Below are 20,571 nucleotides of genomic sequence, written 5' to 3'. Positions count from 1 at the left end.
TTATGGGATTCCTTTACTCCTACATGACTCATCTTCCTAAAAGTACTTACCCAGCAGCAGACCTGCTTTCTGGGAAAATCAGGGGCCAGCCATTGAACTTTAAATGGGAGCATTTCCATGTGACCTCCGTGTGCTGCAGACCTTGCAGAGGCGAAGCACTAGGACGGCCCATGCCTGCACCCTGCTGAATCCCACCAGGGGAGCACCCGCTGCATTTCCACACCGGATGTCAAATTCCATCCGTTACTCGTTCCTCATAATCCTAAGGAAATAGAAAATCAATCTGTGATGTTAAATGGAAATAAGGTAACAGATCAACGTATTTTTTCATCAAGGCTCAAGGCAACAACGTCCCAAACCCAAATTGTGTGCTCTGCCCCTGACACTTCTCCGAAGCATCAGCAAAGCCACTCCTAATGCCAGCCAAGGGGGTGSCTGCCCACCAGCAAACTCCATCACGGAAGCTACTAGCCAACTTTGCGACATATCCCAAAATTCGGCCACTGAGCCCCTGCCACCAGGTGAGAGGCCATGAGGCAGCCCCACTGGTCTCAGGCCTTGCACTGCTGCCTTGGTTCCTTATCAAAAGCCACGGAGCACCAAAACAGAGCTCATCAGTCAGCGAATTCAAAACGGCAGCCTTGGTTTTGATGTATGTCAGCGACCCGCTGCGGTAGTTTACTCTGACACGTGGAGTGGGCAGGCCGAGTTCATGGCTCCGCGTGGATGTCTGCGCCGGCTGCAACAAGTCAGTCACAGAGGAGCACTAAACACAACGTGGTGAAATGGCYCGGGGAAACTGAGGCACAGCAGCACTATCGGTGTATCCTGCAGCCAACTCATTTTTCCTAGGGCTGTTACAAGCCAACAGCTACAGCCTGGCTGGTTATTGCAATGTGCTCAGCAGAAACCTCCGCTCAGTCCCCACTAGCAAAGGGGGATAGCTTGTAGTTGGCCTTTTGCTAAGGGACCTCCATACTAGAGACGCAGCAAGGAAGAGGAAGAGATTGAAAACCTTTGAGTATAGCTGTTTTTTTCTGCCTAGTAAACCAATAGGAAGTCAGCAAGTCAGCAAGGAGCCCTCACAGAATCTGGGATGCAGATGGAGATACCATGCCTTCTTATGCATAATATTCTTTGTCTAGCTCCATTTACTGTAATTACGGATTACAGTAATCCATACCTCTCTATTTCAAAGATGACAATCAGCGCTGTACGATGTAGTAAATTAAATATCCTGCTTCYCAAGTCATCATTAATTTCATGTTGATCTCTAAAAATCCTCTAATTGATACATGTCACATTGATTTTTTTCACTAGGACTTACTATACATGCAATATTATCTAAAGTTTAGGTTACAAGTGATGCATCATTCATGAATTATCATTACAAAAACAGTGAACATTTCTACCCACTGTGGGTAATACAAATGCCCAAGCTCTCTCCTTGTAGGGTTACCCAATGGGCTTTAATAAGTAAACAAAGATACAAAATCAGAGGTAACATCATTAAAAAAAAGAGAACCTTTCAAAGTGTAGTACCAATAGTTAACAGTAATATTGTTTTAATACTCTTTACTGGTGTATCCAGTATTCATTGTATTCTTCTTTTCAGACTGGTTTCTTAATCAAATATAGCTGTAAATAATGGTTGAAGCTAGGTTGACCAAGAGTTAAAAAACTTTCAGCTGCCCAGCCACTATAATGCAAATATCTGATATCAAAATGTCTGGCAAAATTTAATAGCCTAGATTATGCAAAAACATATGGTCATCATCTGGTCTTAAAAATAAACAAATCTAGACCTGAATCCTTAACCCATAGATTTCTCAGAGAAATAGTAAGACAGATTTCTTCATCTAGCTTCACTGACTTGTCCAAGCAGCAGTCGTGGGTGGGATTCCTGCCCTACAGAAGTCCCAAAATAGACATTTTCATCAAAACACTGAGGGATTCAACCAGAAACGTGAAGGACAACTTAGCACAGATCACTGGGGATCAAATTTAACACACGTGTGCATTCTGCTTGCATCTCGTTTGTGTGCTTCTGCTCCCCCAAACTACAGAGCAGTGCATTTCAAYCAGTTCAGTTCAGCTAGTGATAAAAAAGCTTTTTCATGCAARCATTGAAATAGAAGCCAAGCTCTTCTCAGTGAAGACTCAAAAAGTGAAGTTATTTTGACTCAAAAGTGAATTGCTTTCACCACAGCAATTTCAAGGTATACAAGTTTGTACCTGAAGGTTTATCCTGTCATAAAAAACAGGCGCAAAYGTTATTTGGAAAAAAACCCTTTGAAACTTTTCTGTTTGGGTGAACACATGAGAAACGAGGGCGTTTGGCCCCTCTGCTCTGCCCTGCCCGTGACAATTGCAGGACTTTAAGGAAGCAACTAAATCCTGGCTTCTTATTCAGGGCCATACCTTCCAAACCTCACCTGCCAGAGTTGAAGCTTTTGATGAAAGGTTAGTAACTTCAAAAGATTAAACATTTGCATAACAGTCAAGGCTGGTGGAGGAGTCACAGAAGAAAAGAAAAATGAAACAAAAATGATGGCAGTAAAATCTAATAAGAGATGTCCCAAAGGGGACAATGAATAGATGGCTGTTGAAGTTTAAGATGAAGGAATCCATAGAACCTGAAATAATTCTAGCTCATCCAATTTTATAGCTGATTTAAACTGTTACTTATATTTTAATGTTGTTTTGCTAGAAGGCACTAGTGCATGCAATATATCCATATGCATACGTCAGAAAGAAAAATAAAAGCCACTCTTCTCGATGATACGTTAAGACAAATTCCAGGTCTTGTCAGGAGCTGAAGTCCAACAGAGCTTCTCTAGAGTTATTAATATCTTGTTATCAGACAGAACATCATTCATTAAATGTTTATTAGCCATATAGGGGATTTCTGCAGGGGGATATTATGAGCATTAAGCTAAGCAGACAATACTTCACTGCTGTCCCTTCTGTAGGTTAATCTATCCACCCTGATCCACTGGAACWAAGAAACTGGTGGAAAAGTTAGACAAACGGTATTATCCATCTTTTAATCCCCCATCAAAAAAGTATTTTTGGTTTCTAGTAGCTTGTTGTGCATAAATATGAAACTACACAGTCTCATGTGAATCCAAGACAGCAGAATACAGCAGCTTATCTTTACAAATATAAGGCACTGATTTTACAAGCAAGCATGAAGATGGATAATACTATTGCTTTTATACAAGGGCTTTCTACAAAGACCATATGGAATTACAGTATCACAGAAGCCCATATCATAAATTCTTCCTATTATGACTCCTATTAGCCATTTTTGTATTAGTGCTATGMATTGGTATGGAGAGACACCACTTTATCAAGGCCCATGCACAGACTGTGGTCCTTAGAGAGACTCACTAAGTTTTTTTCCTTCCGTCACAGAATCACAGAATGGTTGAGGTTGGAAGGGACCTCTATATCTAGTCCAACTCCCTGCTCCAGCAGGGACACCCAGAGCAYGTGACAYCCAGTCAGATCCAGATGGGGTTTGAAGACCTCCAGAAAAGGAGACCCCACAACCTCCCTGGGCAGCTTGTGCCACGGCTCTCTCACCCTCACAGTGAAGAAATTCTTCCTCGTATAGAGATGGAACTTCCTGTGTTTCAGCTTGTGCCCACTACTCCTCGTCCCGTCGCTGGCCACCAGAGTTTGGTCCCCTCCTCCCTACATTCTCCCCTCAGGTACTTATACATATTGACGAGAGCCCCTCAATCTTCTCCAGGCTAAACAAGCCCTATTCCATCCTGACCCTACACAGCCAAGGCTACAGCTGTGGTCTAGCTCTGCCAGCCTGGGCAGAGGGTCTGAGCAAACCCTTCCTCTGCAGCCTCCCTAGGGCAAGGGCCAGGGGAAAGAGGGTCACTTTTACCGCAATATCTGAGCTAATTTTTTTCAGGATAAAATGGAATAAAAAAATCCCTCAGGTTTCAGTCTTGGAATATAGTCTAATACTGAACCATATATCAATCTCAAATGAGCATGAAAAATTAAAACACTGATATCTTTCATAGCCAAGCAGCTTAATGCTATGTTACATCTGCGTACCCACATGGTTAGGTATGTAACATCCTCCTTTCTGCCCAGGGAAAATCGACTCGGCTCAGGCACTAGTGCCAGGCTTTTCCTGGCTGTAACAGCCACCCAGCCAAGACACCCACGGGAGCCAGGTCTGACCCACGGGAGCCAGGTCTGACCCACGGGAGCCAGGTCTGACCCACGGGAGCCAGGTCTGACCCACGGGAGAGCAGAGGGACCACGCGCCAAAGCCCCAGCTCTGCTGAACGCCCGCAGCCTCTGGCACATGTGGCTCAATGTCTGTTGCTGCATGCGGGTAAAGTGTTTCCCTCCATGCTTTATTTTGATTTTTCTAATGGAAAAATCTTAGGAAAAAATACATTTTATCAGAAATGCCTTCTCTGCTGAAAAGTTAGCTAACAAGCGCCAGGATCCATATGCTAAATATAAAATTTTCAAAAGAACAGAGCATTCAGTAACTATTTTTAAATATGAACTAGTTCAAATATGAGTACCTATACCTGGACAAATCCTAGACCTTATACCTGACACTTACCAGAAGCCAGCCTAGGGCATATCACAATAATCTCTCTTGTTCCCTGCAGCCGTAGGCGCACGCACCCTCTGGCATTCCCTGGGAGGGCTCCCGTTTTCCAGGTCGGGCATTGGCACAAGGAGGCCCACTCCACACTGCTGCACCACGCGGGCATCCCCGGGAGGGTGCCCAGCCTTCATGTCCAGAGCACAGCRTTTTACCTAAACACTTACATTGCACAGGTTTCTGCTGAGCTTCAGGGTTTCATCCCTGTGATATTTTCCTTGTTGTCAATTAAAACCATGCATTTCCTGGAAGCTGTTCAATACAGCAATTTTCTTTCCTCTTTTCTTGAAGGACTTTGTTCAATAAATGCCTCTTCTTGACTACAAGAATTGGTAGAGTATCCTGCACAGCTTTTCTTTACACGCAGCCTGTTAACATTGGGGAGATGTGCCAGTCTGTTGCATAAATCCCGAGCAAAATTAGAAATGACACAAGCCAGAATGAAAGTTTCCTGGTGCAATGTATGCTATTTTCGCTTCCCGTCCAATATTTCATTTTTGTTACGCAAATGACACATTTCATGCACTTCATATTAGATTTTTTTTTTTTTGGTCAGGAACCAATATGGTTGTTTGCCTGTTCCTAGCCCCATGATGGATATTTCAGATTTACATGCATAACACTCTCCCATTTTCATCAAATCAATTATATTAACATAAACTGTCATGTCAGGAAGAAAAGTTCTGCACTGTTTTCCTAATTATGCAAAACTGCTTTCTCAACACTCTGGTTACCTTTGCTAAATCTAAGCTTCCAGCTGTAATTGTTCCTTTGGGTCATRCAGAGAGGCAGCAGCAAGAAGCTGCAGCTCCCTCCTGCTCTGTGCGGTGCCCACACTTGGAGGAGCTCTGAGCACCGAGAGCCTCCAGAGCACAAGCAGAAGACAGGACCATTTTTAGTGTTCTAAATCCAACAAACCTGGAAGAAAACAAATAAATAAGATAAATCTGGAATCTTCAGACTTCTTTTAGAGAGAGGAAGGAAATCTTCACAATTTAACAGTACAAAATGTACAAAAATGTTAAAATACTAAGAATATTTGATGAACCTCTGAAAATGGAAAGCATATTTTATCTATATAAGCTCAACTACAGTTGACTACCTCCTTTCTCTTTGTCCTACACACAAAACATTTCAAATATGTTCAATATGATTACAACATTTTAATAAGAAGGCGAGCCAGTTTTGTCCATGTGGTTCTCTAATGAATTTGAAATATTATTGATCATACCCCTGGCACATGACAAACAGAGCCGGTGCCTGGCTGGCTGACGGCTTCGGCATTGATATAAATGTATTTTTGCACTGTTGTTGGCTCGCTCTCAGGCTTTGCCATCTGTAGCTGAAAATATTTCATGTGAAGTAGGCTCTTGACTGCGGTTAGATAATAAAGGATTATATTGAAARGGTTTGTCAGCAAATATCTGCTGGGCTGCTCCAAGCAGCCTGTGCAGTGACAGCTTCGGCGGATCCTGCACACACTGGTGGGGATTTCAAGGACCCTGTTGCACACGATATGGCAGAGAAACCTATAATAAGTGACAGGAATAAATACTAATATTTAAAATAGACTTTAAAAAAAGTGTTTGATTGGCTAGTGGAAATAGCCCCCTTGCTATTTCCAGTAATGCCAGTTGCATCCGGCTGCACACCAGAATGGGAAGACTGCTGCAGCTCCCTCCTTAGCATCCCTTGGCAWGACCAAATGCATTTTCATCAAAGCCAAAAGTTTAGGTTTCTGTTCAAACTACCCAAGAGGATGGTGCGGGATTTTTGAAGTGTAAGAAAAAATTGCCAGGAGAGCCCTCAGCTCCTCAGCGTGTTTCATGGAGGGGCAGTTGCTGCAATTTRCAGGAGTTAGATGTGAACCTTGCCATATACTAGAAGGTAAATTAAATGAAAGGGTTATTCTTTTAATTAATACAGAAGGCTAAAAAGTTAGTGTCTCACTGTTGCTTTCTGAGCACCAGCTTTAGGTAAAGGAATTTGCAACTGACCTGTTTGCTATATTGGCCCCATCGAGGCTCACACCAACCTGCCAGCTAAAAACCATCAAATATAGAAGAAGCCTCCCCTGCCTGGGGCGCCTTTCATATATTACTTTAAGCCGTGACACACAACAGCACTTTTGGATGGAAGCTACTGTTTCATCCATCTGGTTCCATAGAAAGCTTAATTGCAGCTCACATTTATCGGTACTAAAAGGCAGCTGTAGCATCCACCAGTCAAGACTAACCCGTAAAAACCTTCCCAAACGGAAATGTCCAAAGCAATAAKGTTTGTTTACCTTCACAACGAACCTCCAAATGCTGAGGGTTCCCACCCCTACAAGGAAACAGGGGCAAAYGGATACCTGAAGCTGCCTTAGAGGTGTTAACTAATGTTGATTCCCTAAGAGCCGTGATGCCTGGGATTTCACAAGACCATTTGGTACRTGGGTTTTGGCACTGGCTGTTCAGGACTTGCTCAGAAAACTCTGKGTGTATTTTTCTAGCTGATATTCTGGTTGAAGAGAGTATAGTTTCAGGGAGGAATTTAAGAAATCCAGGCTGCTAAGAATAAGGTAATTTATCATTTTATATCGTTCATAGGAGCAAAAAGGTCTCATCTCCTTTCTGTGTATAGATAAGGGCTCCTTTTAAACTAATAGAAATTATATAGAAAACGATACAGAATTATACAGAATATACACAAAATATACAGAATTTGGGGACAAAAAAAAAAAAACCACAAACTTTTTTGTGGTTAGGAACATGGCTGTAACTTTTTAGTCTAAGGAATATGATTTGCTGCATCAAAAAATCCCACATTTGTAGATGCTCTTACTGAGTATTCCAAAATCAAAAGCTCAAAGTTCGAGAGAGAGAAAAAAAGTCAGTCAGAATATTCTTTTAGGATGAGTCTCAACACAATAAAGCAGCACATTTTGYAGATTTAAGACGCTGCTTGTAAGCCTGTAACACACCCTTATATAAAGCATATTCTTTAATGGAGAAAGCTACTCTCTGGCAAATATGCAAAACTATATCATTTATTTCAATTTCCTGATTTCATCTCATCTTAAAAACAGTGGAACACACTAAATTTTATTTGTGGAAATTAGAGTAATACCAGTTCTTTCACACCCACGAAATGATGTTCTGGAACATAATCGTGTCCCTGAGGCTGATCCCCCTATATCACTTCCCTTGCTGTTGTAAAAGGCARTGGTGGGTCACAGTATATTTCCTATACATTATAAGGACAGGCCTAACCACCTTTTTTGGTTTTGTTTTCTCAGTTCTGCTTTCTGTAGATGAATATTAAGTTATTATAACAACTGTCAAGATAGGATATTAGGCAGAATTAATAAAATTCATGGTCAGCCTTCTGCCTTGAAAGGAAAAAAAATCTTTTGCCTATTTTACTATCTTTTTCATGCTTTATTTTGTCACATAGGAATTATAAAATTGACTACCAAGAAGATTTATAGACAATTTTAGAAGCAAATTGATAGATCTGGGATAGGAATTTTTCGTAAGGGTTTTCTGTTGATTTAAATTTCCTCTAGTATAATTTCTTTTTTCTTTTTTCTGGTAGAGAACAGCTTTTGTAGTCAATAATATTTTTCCTTTAGAATACGGCAGTCTGTGATTAAAGCAGATGCTTTAAACATTATATTGGGCTGGTTGCCAGGTACATTTGCATAATTCTGCTGACTTTAGTAGGGTTAAACCAATATATACAAAAAATTTGAGCAAAGACTAATGATACTATCTGACCAAGCCTCCCTCCTATGATTTATGTAATTAAAGGTTACTCTTTGGAGAAGGAATTTCCTCCGTGTTTGGCTTGCCAGAGCTCTGAAAATAGAAAGTCAGCAGTTACGTCTTTAGGCTGGAGCTTATTGGGGAGATTATTACATCTTTTCCTGTCCTAAAAGCTTTAAAAACCATGTCCATGTCGCCAGTTTCTCCCTGGCCAGTGTTATCATTGCTGACCATTTCACAAGCAGAACAGGTCACTTTCTCAAAGAGATCTGCTAGGGTTTGTTGGCATGATAGGGCACTGAGCTCACATTCAAACCTAGCTTATGGTTCCACACAGAAGTCATGCAAGAGCAAAGGGAAAGTCCATCTCCAAGCACACAAAGTCCATCTCCAAGGCCAGGCCCAACCAAGCAGATGGGGACTCCGGGATCTCTGCTTTTCCTAGCGAAGAGGACAATTCATTGTACAAATGCTGGAGGAGGTGACAGGCAGAACCTGATCCCGCCACCAGACAGACGAACCATCCAACTCATGTGCCAAGACTTATCATAGATGCTAGCCTGGATATGCTAACACAGTTATGCCATTTTTACAGCCCCATTTCTATCTCACTTTCTTACCTCAAGTTATTCTTTCATACTTCTCCTCTATCATAAACCTTACTACTGTTGCCAAGGGTGCCCCAAACACTGCCTCCCTAAACCGAGAAAAGTTGTAGGCTAGTTTTGCTCTTGTTAGCCTCAGAAGTAAAATCTAAGCTTTATTTCTCCTGTGCTAAGCTGGGAAAGGTGGTTCCAAAAACCACCCCCATCCAAGAAAGGCTCCAAACCAAAACATATTTTCTCCCCGCTTCCTTATGCTTTTCTAATTTATTTTTTTCTTTTCAGGCTGATTCTTACAAAGCCTGTACATGCCAGGAGCTTCAGATATCTTAATCACTGCCCACAAACACAGAGGAGCTGCTGCCAGAGATTTCCTGCAGAAATTTGCATGAAGATGAACACAAGGCCAGGCCCAACCAACCACAGGGAGCTTCAGGCTGTCATGGCACTTAGCAAGAAAGATCCTCTCCTCCTTGCCACCCCAAAACAAGAATTGCTCAATATGCTGCCCCAGCTCGTGAGCACTCCCCACACCCTATGGACAAGCCAAGAGATTCAAACAAGCTTACTTTGAAGACAGATAACCAATAAAAGAGTAACCCTGGATCATGATAAGCACAAGCACCAAGGACCAGCAGGGAGCTCCCTCGAGGAGTCTGGCTGGAGAAGGTGCTTGGTCTCTTATTAATGTCAACGTTTCTTCATCCAGCCTCCAAAAAGCATGAGTTGTGACCCGACTCTGCATGCTTGTTTCCGTTGTTTGACAAATACATACACTATACACCTCTCAGAGTAATAAACTTAGGGGATTTTCCACAAAAACATCTCAAAGGCTCTCTTAATTAAGATGCAGATGAGGCAGAGTCTATCATATTCCTTTAATCTCTTCATGTGCCAGCAAAGCAAACCAGCTGCAGGCAACTTTGAGGTCTCCCGGGAAGCCTTGGTGTCACTTTCTGCTTCTCCTGCAGATCTGCAGAGCTCCCCCTTACAAGGCTTACTTGGGAACTTACCCACAGACAGCGGGAAGATCATGGCCTGAGTACTTGAGATTAAACAGAAAGAGATTTTGACCTGTTCCCTCTCAACATACAGCTCGTGCAGGACCCTCTTCTCTATTAGACACAACTTGACTGAGAAGCATCTCTGTATGTGTTCTTATGGTTCTGCCTCCAGGACTTGTCTATGCTATAGATTTTTGATAGTGAAATGAATTATGCCACTTCCAACGCCGTGCAATGACACCACAGCAGCACATTATAGCTGAATCACGGACTTCATCTTTTTCTCACTCCCAGCATTTGCTCCATCACCATCTTCATGAGGACACACTTTGAAGAAACACAGGATGGTTGAGGTTGGAAAGAACCTCTAGAGMTCATCTAGTCCAATCCCCCTGCTTCGGCAGAGGTCACCTAGACCCAATGTGGCACAGGGTGACATCCAGGTGGGTTTGGAAGATCTCCAGAGAAAGAAACTCCTCAAGCTCTTCAAGCAGCCTGTTCCAGAGCTCTGTCATCCTTATAGTAAAGAAGTTCTTCCTCATATTCCCACATTTTCCTCACCAGGAGTTGCACTGAGTGTGACATGTGCCTCCTCAGACCACCACATTCCTTACTTTTACAGTGGCAGGGCAAAAACAGTCCCTTGCTGGACTGCTGACAGAAGCGAGAGGGAGCCAGGCGGGAGAACCTCCTCCACTGCTGTGTCCGCACCCCCCGCATCCCTGCGGTGCAGTGCAGGGACACAGTGCAGGCGAGTCTCTTCCTTACGTGGCCTGAGTTTCCAATCCCTGCAAGGTAAAAACCCCAACTGTTTTTATAGCCTCTCACTCCAGTTTAACAGAAGAGCTCCTTTGCGCTAGTAATCGACTTGTCAGCTTGCAAAAAGACCTCCCGGATTAATATTCCCTATCTGATTAACGGTGCAACGCGGCGTGGCACTCGGCCCTGGCCGAGGCTGCGGGTGCACCTCTGCAGCCCGCGACGCGCTCCGCCAGCGCTGGCTGCTCCGCAGGAAAACACRGCTAGGAGGCGGGATGGAATTTCCTTCCTTTCCAACTCCTCATTCTCTTGGCTTAAGCTACAGCCGGAGTTGGAGCAAACAGAGCAGCCCATGTAGGTGCATTTGTGAGGATGCGGCGTCCCTGGTAAGGTCCCTATTACCATATAAATCTGTTGTTCTCTCAGAAAGTCATTTAATTGTAAATCTCATTACTTAACTTTCAATAAGTGGCATGTTATTCCCAGTGCTTTAACCGAGGTAATGTCAAACAGAAATATGATAATAAATTATTCTTGCTTTCTGTTGCTGGTGGYGGTGATTTTAGGGTGATTTTAATTAATAAGAGACATTAATACCTCATTTGTAACTGTTCACAGTTTATATTTTGTAACGGGGAAGTCTCTGCYGCAAACAAGACTTGAAAGCTTCACCAGGCAAAGTCAAGGATATGTTGCTCAACCTTGCAGTACCCTGCCACCCTCGTTACCCATGCAGAAAGCTCGCTCCTCTTGCCAGCAGCTCCCAGCCTAAGAACTATTAATATTCATTAGAACTGCCACASTTGTCTACTGAAATTAATCAGGACGTCATAATTAGCCAGAGCTTTGCACATTTTAACACACATTTCAGTAATTCACAGAGAGTGACCTGAAGAACTGGAAGCCAAAACAGAGGACRATCCCAAAGGCTAGATTTCAAGCAYAACATTTAGGCAAGTAAAGGCACACARGGCCCAGGTAAAAGATGYGACTTCCTAAGGGCACCCCCTCGCTCAGGCTGCAAGCCCTGCCTGAAGATCATCCCTTTTGGAGCTTCAGTGCATTTACTTCACTTGAGTCCTACTGGAGAACGAAACTTCTCCGATGGGAATTGCAGCAGCCTTTGCCAGGTATTTGCAGTCACACCTTTCTGCAGTTTCTCCATCATCTGCTCCCAGACTTTTGCTCTTGCTCAGGTGCTTGAAGTGCAGGAAATTAACATGCAATTTGCCTTTAAACTCATTTTGGAATCAGCAACAGCTATGTTAAAATACAGYAGGTTTGCAAGGGAATTTTCTTTGGCAAAGAAAAAGTCCCCAAAGGAAACAAAGAACTGAATGAGAATTAGTGACTAAAATAAGACATGTTATGTGTTTAATAAACAAAATGCAAAGGCAGAGAAGCTGAGCTGGCGTGTCTAGCACTGGGAGGTTCATACTCAAGACGACGTCCTCACCACCCTCTCCATCCCCTCCCTACATCCATTCACCAGCTTTACAAAGTACTCAGGGAAATGAAGATTGYGTAATTACCTGGATGCAAGATTTACTGATAGGCATAGACATAAAACAAGTTTTGCCTTACCATTTTCCACAGGCCATTAGGAAGAAATAGATTGTATTGATATTGCAACCTCCAAACTCTTGATTCTATTAGAAAGTTCACTGAGCAAAAATTAAGTTATCTCACCAAAGCTGTGATTATTTACACTGTCTGAGGATCTTGCCCTGGGAGATTAAAATTAATATGAGTAGATTCATATAAGAAGTACAAAATCTGTCCAATGGGGAAGTCTGAGCTGCTAACATTTTCATTTCTTCTTTTCTGGAACACTATTTTTTACTTCTTYTTCAAGCAGCGAGAAAACCAATATTCACTGGCCATAACTGAGAGTAAAATCACACACCATTAACTTTATATAACCTTATATGATATCTACTCATCTCTTTGATTAAAAAAGGAATGTCTGTTTTACTTACCTACGGAGTTTTCAAATTTGCATCATCTGGGATTGAATACCTACATCAACACAAAAGTGAAATGAAGAATTAGTCCGTAAATTTGGAAAAAGAATTGGACACTTTTAGTACAAAATTACCACTATATCCTCAACACTAGGGAAAGTTAAAAACCTTATGAAGGATAAGAGTAAGAAATCAGAATGAGGATATGGAGAGGCCTTCGGATTCTCTCACTTTAAATGCTGCAATTTGCCATAGGCTATACTTTGCTCATTTTTAAGCATTTTTAACAAAAAAATAGAGCAAAATATATGCAAACAAGTTAGCTATGCGAGTTAAGTATGCTCAATCCTTGCTAGAGGATGACTGTACAATAATGGCATGTTTTCAGCATCTATGACAACTAAGTTAATTCATTGAATTAACATTTGAATTCAAGTCACTAAAACACTAAACCAAGYGTATTATTCACCATCCAGGTAGAGCTGATACAGATCTCTAAGTCGGGTGTTCCTTAAATCATTTTGCAATTATTTCTCTTGGCAGTTTGATGGAGGCTTTGTTCATATTAAACATTTAGTGACTTCTTTCACTTTTTATTTGATTATGTTATTATTCTACTTAATTGAGAGACTTCTCAAAAAAATTAAAATTTTTTTAAAAAAAAGCCCTCTGGCCCTTTCTGGATTCAGAGCAGCTGTAAGTTTTTGATAAGAAGCCACAAGCCTTGACCAGGCCACCCAAAGCAGTCCATTTCAGMAGACCTGCCCCATCCTGCAGGACCTGCTGTCGTGGATGGGCCACTCACTGCAGGGAGCCTGGCTGCTCCCAGATGCTGCTCCGAGCACATCTGAAAAAGAAGAAGCCTGATAGTGACTACAATAAATTTCCCCAAAACCTAATCTTTCAAGTTTGGTTTGGACTTTTATTTAACGCTGACCTAATGCTTCCAGGACAGACCTGTTTTTTTTTTTTTTCCCCCCCCCAAGCATTTGATCAGTGTGGGTGTGTGCACAGGGCAGCAAGATGGGATCCCCATCCCTATAGACACAACCAAAGAGTCAAGTTCTGGTCTTCCAATTGCTCCCTTTAGAGCACATGGGCACTTTGATGGTTTATTAGAATGAATGAATAAATAAATAAATGAATGGGTTTCCCCAATTCCAACCATACCGGGCAGGTAAAATACTGTTCTTCCTCCTCCATGACTCAACCTCTGCTGCAGCCTCAGGTTTGCGATGCTGGAGCCTCACAAGGTTTTGCCTCTCTCCTCAGAAGAGCACGAGCAGATAAGATGCCCTCAGAAGCAACCAGGATGAGGCTCATGCAGCCACAAGCCCGGGCTCCTCCCGGGAGTCCTTCAGGTGCCACGTGCCCTCCACCAGCTCCACGCACCATATCCAGCTCCAACYGGTGACCGGATTCCCATGTTAGCCCAGTTCTGATCTAAAAATAAGAAGCTAAGGAAAAGAAAATGGAACAGTGGAGGGAAAAAAAAAATCCAAGTGCAAACGTTTCAGCTGACAAAGGATTTGGTTCAAAATTAAACCATCYTATTAATGCAAAATGGTGTATTTTATACTTAAGGAACCCCAAATCCACCTTGTTCTGCTCCATTTTTAATGCATTGTTAACCAAAATAGGTCAAAATTAAATGTCAATCTCAGTTCCTTGAGAGAGGAAATATTGCACCAGTCACGGGTGGCCTGAAGAGTCATTAACCTCTGCATAAGCAACTAGTTTCACTTCCAGACCACAGACTGGCCTGTGGGTGGATGTRAAGGTGCTACTAAAAGCCAGAGCACAAACTCGCAGCAGTGGCCAGGACTCGAGCAGCACGGGGGAAACTCCAGGGTAAAACGGCTCAGGAACGGAAGGAGTGTGACCCTGGGAAAGGAAACCAGCTGAGTAAACCAGCTGGCAAAAGCTTCAGCATGGAGCACAGATCAGGTCCCTGTGATGGTTTTAATTTAACATTCATCCTCAAGGTTCCTATGGCAAACAGGAAGCCTTCCCTTCCATACGGGACCAGAATGCAGCAACTTTTTCACGAGCCCCAAGGATAATACGGAATCTGATCACGCATAGTGCAGGTGTGCAGAAAATCCAAGGGATTTTTCTTGCAAAACTTCCCTGGCTGGTTTAACAACCAGCAGGTGCCCCAGGTTTGGTTGCCACCTCCCTGGGGCTGCTTGCTTTACCTGCTGCAGCACCAAGGGCTCCAGCCTGGGCACAGCCGAAGGAGGAAGAGCAGCTGGAAACACCAGCAGAGGATGGATGCCTGCAAAGGGAAGGAAACTGCACAGACGCTCCATTTTTTGCCCTTTTATAAATAAATGAACCATCAAACCCCTGACAAGTGTGAAAACAGAACAGTTACAACTTGGTCAACATCACAAACCTAGTTAATAGGATCTGAGCTAAAGCGCTGTCAGCCGACATAACGATTTGTTGTGCGATGGCTAAATGCCTAGCAACAACCTCGAGCCTCCAAAGCATGAACTGAAGGGGAAGAAAAGCTGGAGGAGTCAGATACCCTGCTAGAAAATTCAGGATCAGAGGAGAAGTTAAATGTGCAGCTCGCTTCACAGCATGCCCTGCGTGTAGCTGCAGCTGAGAGGGCTCTGTAACTCAACCCCAGGCAGAGCCTCTGGACAGTAAACGGCGAAGGGAGATGGGAATTCAGCAGGGACGGCTGGTTTTCCATTTGCAGGAAGGTATGTATTTTTAAATACTTGCAGCCAGATGCAGCGAAGTCAGTGCTGGTGGACTCTGAGGTGAGCGCACATTTCGCGGACACAGGGGCAGGCAGAGCCATTCAGGTAAAGGGCAAGGGCTCTTGGTGGATAAAACGCACACCGGAGATCACAAAAATGGGAGATGAAAAGGGCTACAAGCACCCTGGTTTAAGGGCAGCTCTGCCAGCAATGGATGTCACAGATACGCTGCTGAACAACAGGCTTGCGAGACACAGAGCGGGATCTTCTATTTAAAACTGACTCAAATCTAGAGTCAGTCTGGAGTAAAGGCAAAGTCATTCCAGCACACAAGGATCCTCGGGGCTCACTCCACCAAGGACCACTCCACCACTGAGGCCAGAGAAGGGTCTTCCTCTCAGGCCTTGCTCGGTATGAGATCCGGCAGTCGTTTGCTACTATTAGGAATATTTAAAATCTGGACTATGCTTTTATTTCCAAGACACCAGAAAAGGTTATTCAGTCATTTGAGATCTCTGTCCCCTTCCATCAGGGCACACTAAATCTTTGTGGAACACTAATATGCTCTTAAATGCGACGTTAATTAAGTGAAGAATAACCATGACTTTCTTTTATGTAGAGAACTTTAAAACACTCAGCCATATGTTTATTCTTTGCTCTCTGCTATAACTCACCAGTAAAAACTCCTGCATAATTTACAAGTATTAATAAAAATACATAAATGTTTTCATAATTGTTTCAAAGTTAGAACACAATCAAACGTACAGCACAATCCACTCAGAGCAGGGAGAAACATCTCCACGGCAGTTTCTCATTAAATGGTATTTGGGTTTGTTCTAGATCTTGCAGGACATTGTGGACTTTCCCATGCTAACATGGTAAATGTCCTTCTTGAGAAAGGAGGCTTAATTTTTTCTTGTTTTTCTAAAGTACAAAGACACAAMATTTACCTTTTGAAATATATTTTAGAGCTGAATTTCCTCTTCCAAGAAYGTTTCCTTTCCAGTTCATACAAATTCTGCAGTTTGAGTCAAGCTCTTCAGTTGAAACAAGGCAGAAAGGGGACTCCTCGCTTCACACCCATCCTGGCCCAGATAAGCACATGGAGCTGAGCAACCTTCCCTTGTCTAGGAACAGAATRAGCACTGCAATGTAAATTACAATACTAATTTAGGCAAGCTAATAGATTGAAATGCAAATTAAAAGTTTCAAGTATTTAGGGTAAAACAAAAAACAAACAGATGAGTTTCCAGGGATATCAGAATTATTGAGCATTATGGCATTGCTTAGCTACTCCTTCTCTGATGGTGCTTCCACAGAGGATCCCACGTGATGGAGACATCCTTGTTTGCCAGGCAATAGTTTGCAACTTCACCAGAACATCCAATGGCCTCTCAGCAGGAAAAAACATTGCCCTGCCTCTCTTTCTCTCTCTCTCTCTCTTTTTTTTTTTTTTTTTTTTTTTTTTTAAATTAGAGGAAAACCACACTTGGGACCAACACAATTTGTCCCAGCTGCCCTGCTGTGAAACGCAGGGTTTTCACCCACCACAAGGGCTTGCTGGGGGTTCCCACTGCAGAAAAGATTTGCTCAATGCGCACACGCACGGACACAGGCAGTCTGTAGCCGGCTTACTCCACATTTTCATGCCAGAACTCCCAAATAGCCAGTGCTCAGCAGGCGAACGTACAGGCAGAGCACTCGCTGCACAGTGACACTCGCTCCCTTGGTGACAAAAACCCTACAAATGGCAAAAGCCAAAATGTTCTCTCCAGAGGCTGCACAGGAGCAAGGCTGCGTGTGGCACAGGCTACGTGGGGCAGCGTGGGGTGCAGAAAGGGTCCACTGCCACATCCAGAGAAGCTGCACGTGGCAGCCTCACTCACAGCAACAGATCAAATCCCAAATGGAAGAAAACAAGGTGATTAGCTACGAAATGTCTTACCRGGGACAGGAGAGGTGACAGTGCTTATGGCAGGGGTGCTCGGAGCTCCCAGTGATGCCCGTTTGCTTCCTCACCACGGAGAGCAGCGCAATGCTAACCCTGATGCCTTCAGGCTCGTTAGCCAAGCAGGCATCGCACCACTCTGCAGCACAAAGAGCTGCCATTGAAAAGCAAACACAACCCATAAAGAAATACTTTGTCATAATGTTAGTCGCTCGTCTTCATACAGTTTCTCCCATTTTCCTGTAAAAGTGCAGAACTAGAGCTCTCTCGTGGAGCAGGAGAGCTCCCYGCTGGAGGCTCCGCTCTGTCCACGTAATCCAAGTGCCACCTTGTGTTCGCACAGCGCAGGCCAGGAGACTTTCCCCTTCCTTTCTCATCAAAATACCGGCTCCCGCATTCCAGGGAAATGCCTGTGGAATGCCTTGGTCTTTTAAGACTGAATTAACTGCTTATTTGAATGCCAGAAAAGCCATTTAAAAATAAATATAGCTGCATTTCTTATAAATGTGAACAATATACTCAACAAATACCTGGCACCTACCTTGCAAAATCCCTGTCAAGTGCAAGCTACTGTGCTCTGTAGCTGCAGGCTGAGCTTAMAGGGTGGACAGCATATGTCTGCAGCCCCTCTGTGCTTGTGGGGTGACCTCTTCAGCAGCTGGCTGGTGTGTCTACAAGTGATGTTCACATTTTGGAAGGGCTGAGCTGCTTAAACAGTATATTRAAGTGCAACAAGTAAATGTTAACCTTGCACATTTGGCTAAAGAGAAATTCAACTTGTCTATATCCTGTTCCCTCCCATTTAGTGCAGGTTTGGTTGCACTGTTCTTTACCTCCTTCACTCCTCTACCCATTACACGAGGACAGATAACTGGAGTTGTGTGAAATTTTCATTTTGCAGGTGGGAATCTGGGAAGGCAGAGGGAGCTGAGAATCATCTATCTGCAAAAGAGAGAGAAAAAATAAAAGTATGGTTTTACACAACACCAAACTGCTCAGGAACCAGTCAGATTCCCTGAAAAGGCACAGTCAAGATAAATTAAAAACTCTGGAAAAAAAAATCAGAATTCTCTTTCTCTTTGATTTTTATGATAAAATGTACCATTATTTTATGAATGAAATGAAAACCTCTGATCAACAGCACAAAATGCTGCTTGTGATAAAAGTACAATGGAAGGATGGAATTGTGCAGGAACATGCAGCCCGCATGCAGTCTTTCCTTCTCCTCCTCCAGGCGCAGCCTTCCTAAGCCCCCGGGCTAGGCAGGGTAGCGGACAAGCCAAGCTCCTGGCCACCACCAGCAGGTTCACATTTTAGTGCAGGGTCATTTCTCAGAAGCATTTGTCACCCAGTGTCCTACCCCTTGTGCAGCTGCTTGCATTTCTGCTTCTGCTGCTTTACCTTTTCATGCACAAGGACCAGTGGCTGCAGCACAGGGCTTCAACCATGCACAGTGCTGCGTTTCAGCACAAAACATGAGGCTCGAGCCAAAACCTACTGAAATAAATGGAAAAGCTCCCTCTGACTTCAATGGATTTTGAATCAAGTGCATGTCTCAGCAGGCTCCGATACACGGCTCGTCTTTTGTGCCTGCCACAAGCTGCTATTCCCTGTGCGGATCGGGTATTCTCCTCTTGATAATACAAGACCAACAGGGAAAACACCATAGAAAGAGCCATGTCGKGGTGATGCTTTCTTTTGGACAAAGGCACCTCTCCTCTAAAGAAGCAGCACTCGAGTTTCATCCAACTCCTCCTTCGGTTGGCAGCAATATCCCTGTAAAACCAGCACTCTGCCTTGGGAGAGGGTGCGAGACCATGTCAGGAAGAGGAGGCCGGGAACACGCAACGGCCACWAGAGCAGGTAGGACCTACCAGGAGAGAAGCTTCTCCTGCTGCTGCTCCACAGCTCTCAAAGGCAACTTCTGCTCATCCACCCGACCACGCTGTGGAAGCACCTGCGCCTCCACGGACCTGCACAGCACACGGAGAGGACATGACCACCATATGGACACACACAAGCACCAAAGTGAGAAAGAGCAGATTCGGGCCAACTTGTGGCACTGATGCTATTTGGCATTGGGAGATTTTTAACAATTTGAGAAAATAAAGGAAATTTGGACTGAATATGACAGAAACATGCCAGACTGACAACAATAATATGAAATAGGCTGGAAGAACAACAGTGATCCTGCTGCTTGGGGATGGATGGAGTGGAACCGTGTACAAGACGTAGCTCTTGCATGGACACAGGAATGGGTGAAATTAAATRGAGTTTCCATGTGTTGGTCACAGGCACTGCATTGAGTAAAGAACTGGTTGCTATCTCTATTCCAAAGCCRCTGTATGGATGCTTGGGCTGGGGGGCTTTTTATCTTTGCCTGTTCATGTCCTGACAGTTTTAAATCTCACCTGTGTTAAATCTGCTAGGGCCTCCTATCCTGTACCTCATCTGCCCACCTGGGTGAAGCTCAGCTGTATTCAGGGAAATAATCTCTCAGTGTACCGTATATTAACATTGGGGTGGATAAGATTAGTATTATTTCAGAGTAGAATATAACATTCAGCTATAAATATATACTCTACTGAGTTTTCTTTGTTCATAACTCATAACAGGAATGCTATGGTYCTGAAAAATCACATTTTAGGGCTAGTTGTGATAGATCTGTAACATTTAATGATGAGAAAGAAATGTAAATAAGTCAAAGCTTGGACTAACATTTTTGAAAATACATGCAAGTAGCACGGGCAAATTCATTTCTGTTTCTCCCATACTCACTCCTGTCATTTCGCATATATGCAGCAGAATACCTCCCTGATTTTATAGACCATAACTGATAGGCATTATAAACTACATTGTCCTGTTTTCTTATTAGTAAAATCAGAATATTCTGGWAAACTCCCACTTTCACAAAAATTCCCATTGACATTTCCTTATCCAGACAGGGGACCTGCCCTTGCAGTGACAGCTTCCCCCARATCAGCCCTGCAGACCTGGGCAGCAGCCTTTCAGCCAGCAGAGCAAAGATAACGCAGAGATCTGTTCCATTTTCTTTATACACAATCTCAGTAAGGAGAGAATGAAACCGAGGAATGATTTAAAATAGAAGTGAAAGACAAAACTGAAAATTGTTTTATCCATAGGTTTCATTGACTGCACAAATCTCTATATAATAATTGC

The 20,571-nt window shown here is 43.3% G+C and overlaps 1 long non-coding RNA gene across 1 annotated transcript; it reads right to left on the bottom strand.

Annotated features, from left to right (window-relative positions):
• Positions 1-217: 217 nt before the first annotated feature.
• LOC112952305 lies at positions 218-12,822 on the bottom strand. Its single transcript, XR_003250362.1, has 3 exons — positions 12,745-12,822; positions 5,386-5,569; positions 218-262 (listed from the first exon to the last, which is right to left on the bottom strand). It is a non-coding gene; the product is annotated as an uncharacterized LOC112952305 (long non-coding RNA).
• Positions 12,823-20,571: the final 7,749 nt, after the last annotated feature.

Source organism: Nothoprocta perdicaria, unplaced genomic scaffold (genome assembly GCF_003342845.1).
Source record: "Nothoprocta perdicaria isolate Ctin4 unplaced genomic scaffold, notPer1 scaffold_4, whole genome shotgun sequence".
Taxonomy (NCBI): Eukaryota; Metazoa; Chordata; class Aves; order Tinamiformes; family Tinamidae; genus Nothoprocta; species Nothoprocta perdicaria.
The sequence above is the reverse complement of the archived record's forward strand: the minus strand, read 5'-3'. Positions and strand labels throughout refer to the sequence as shown.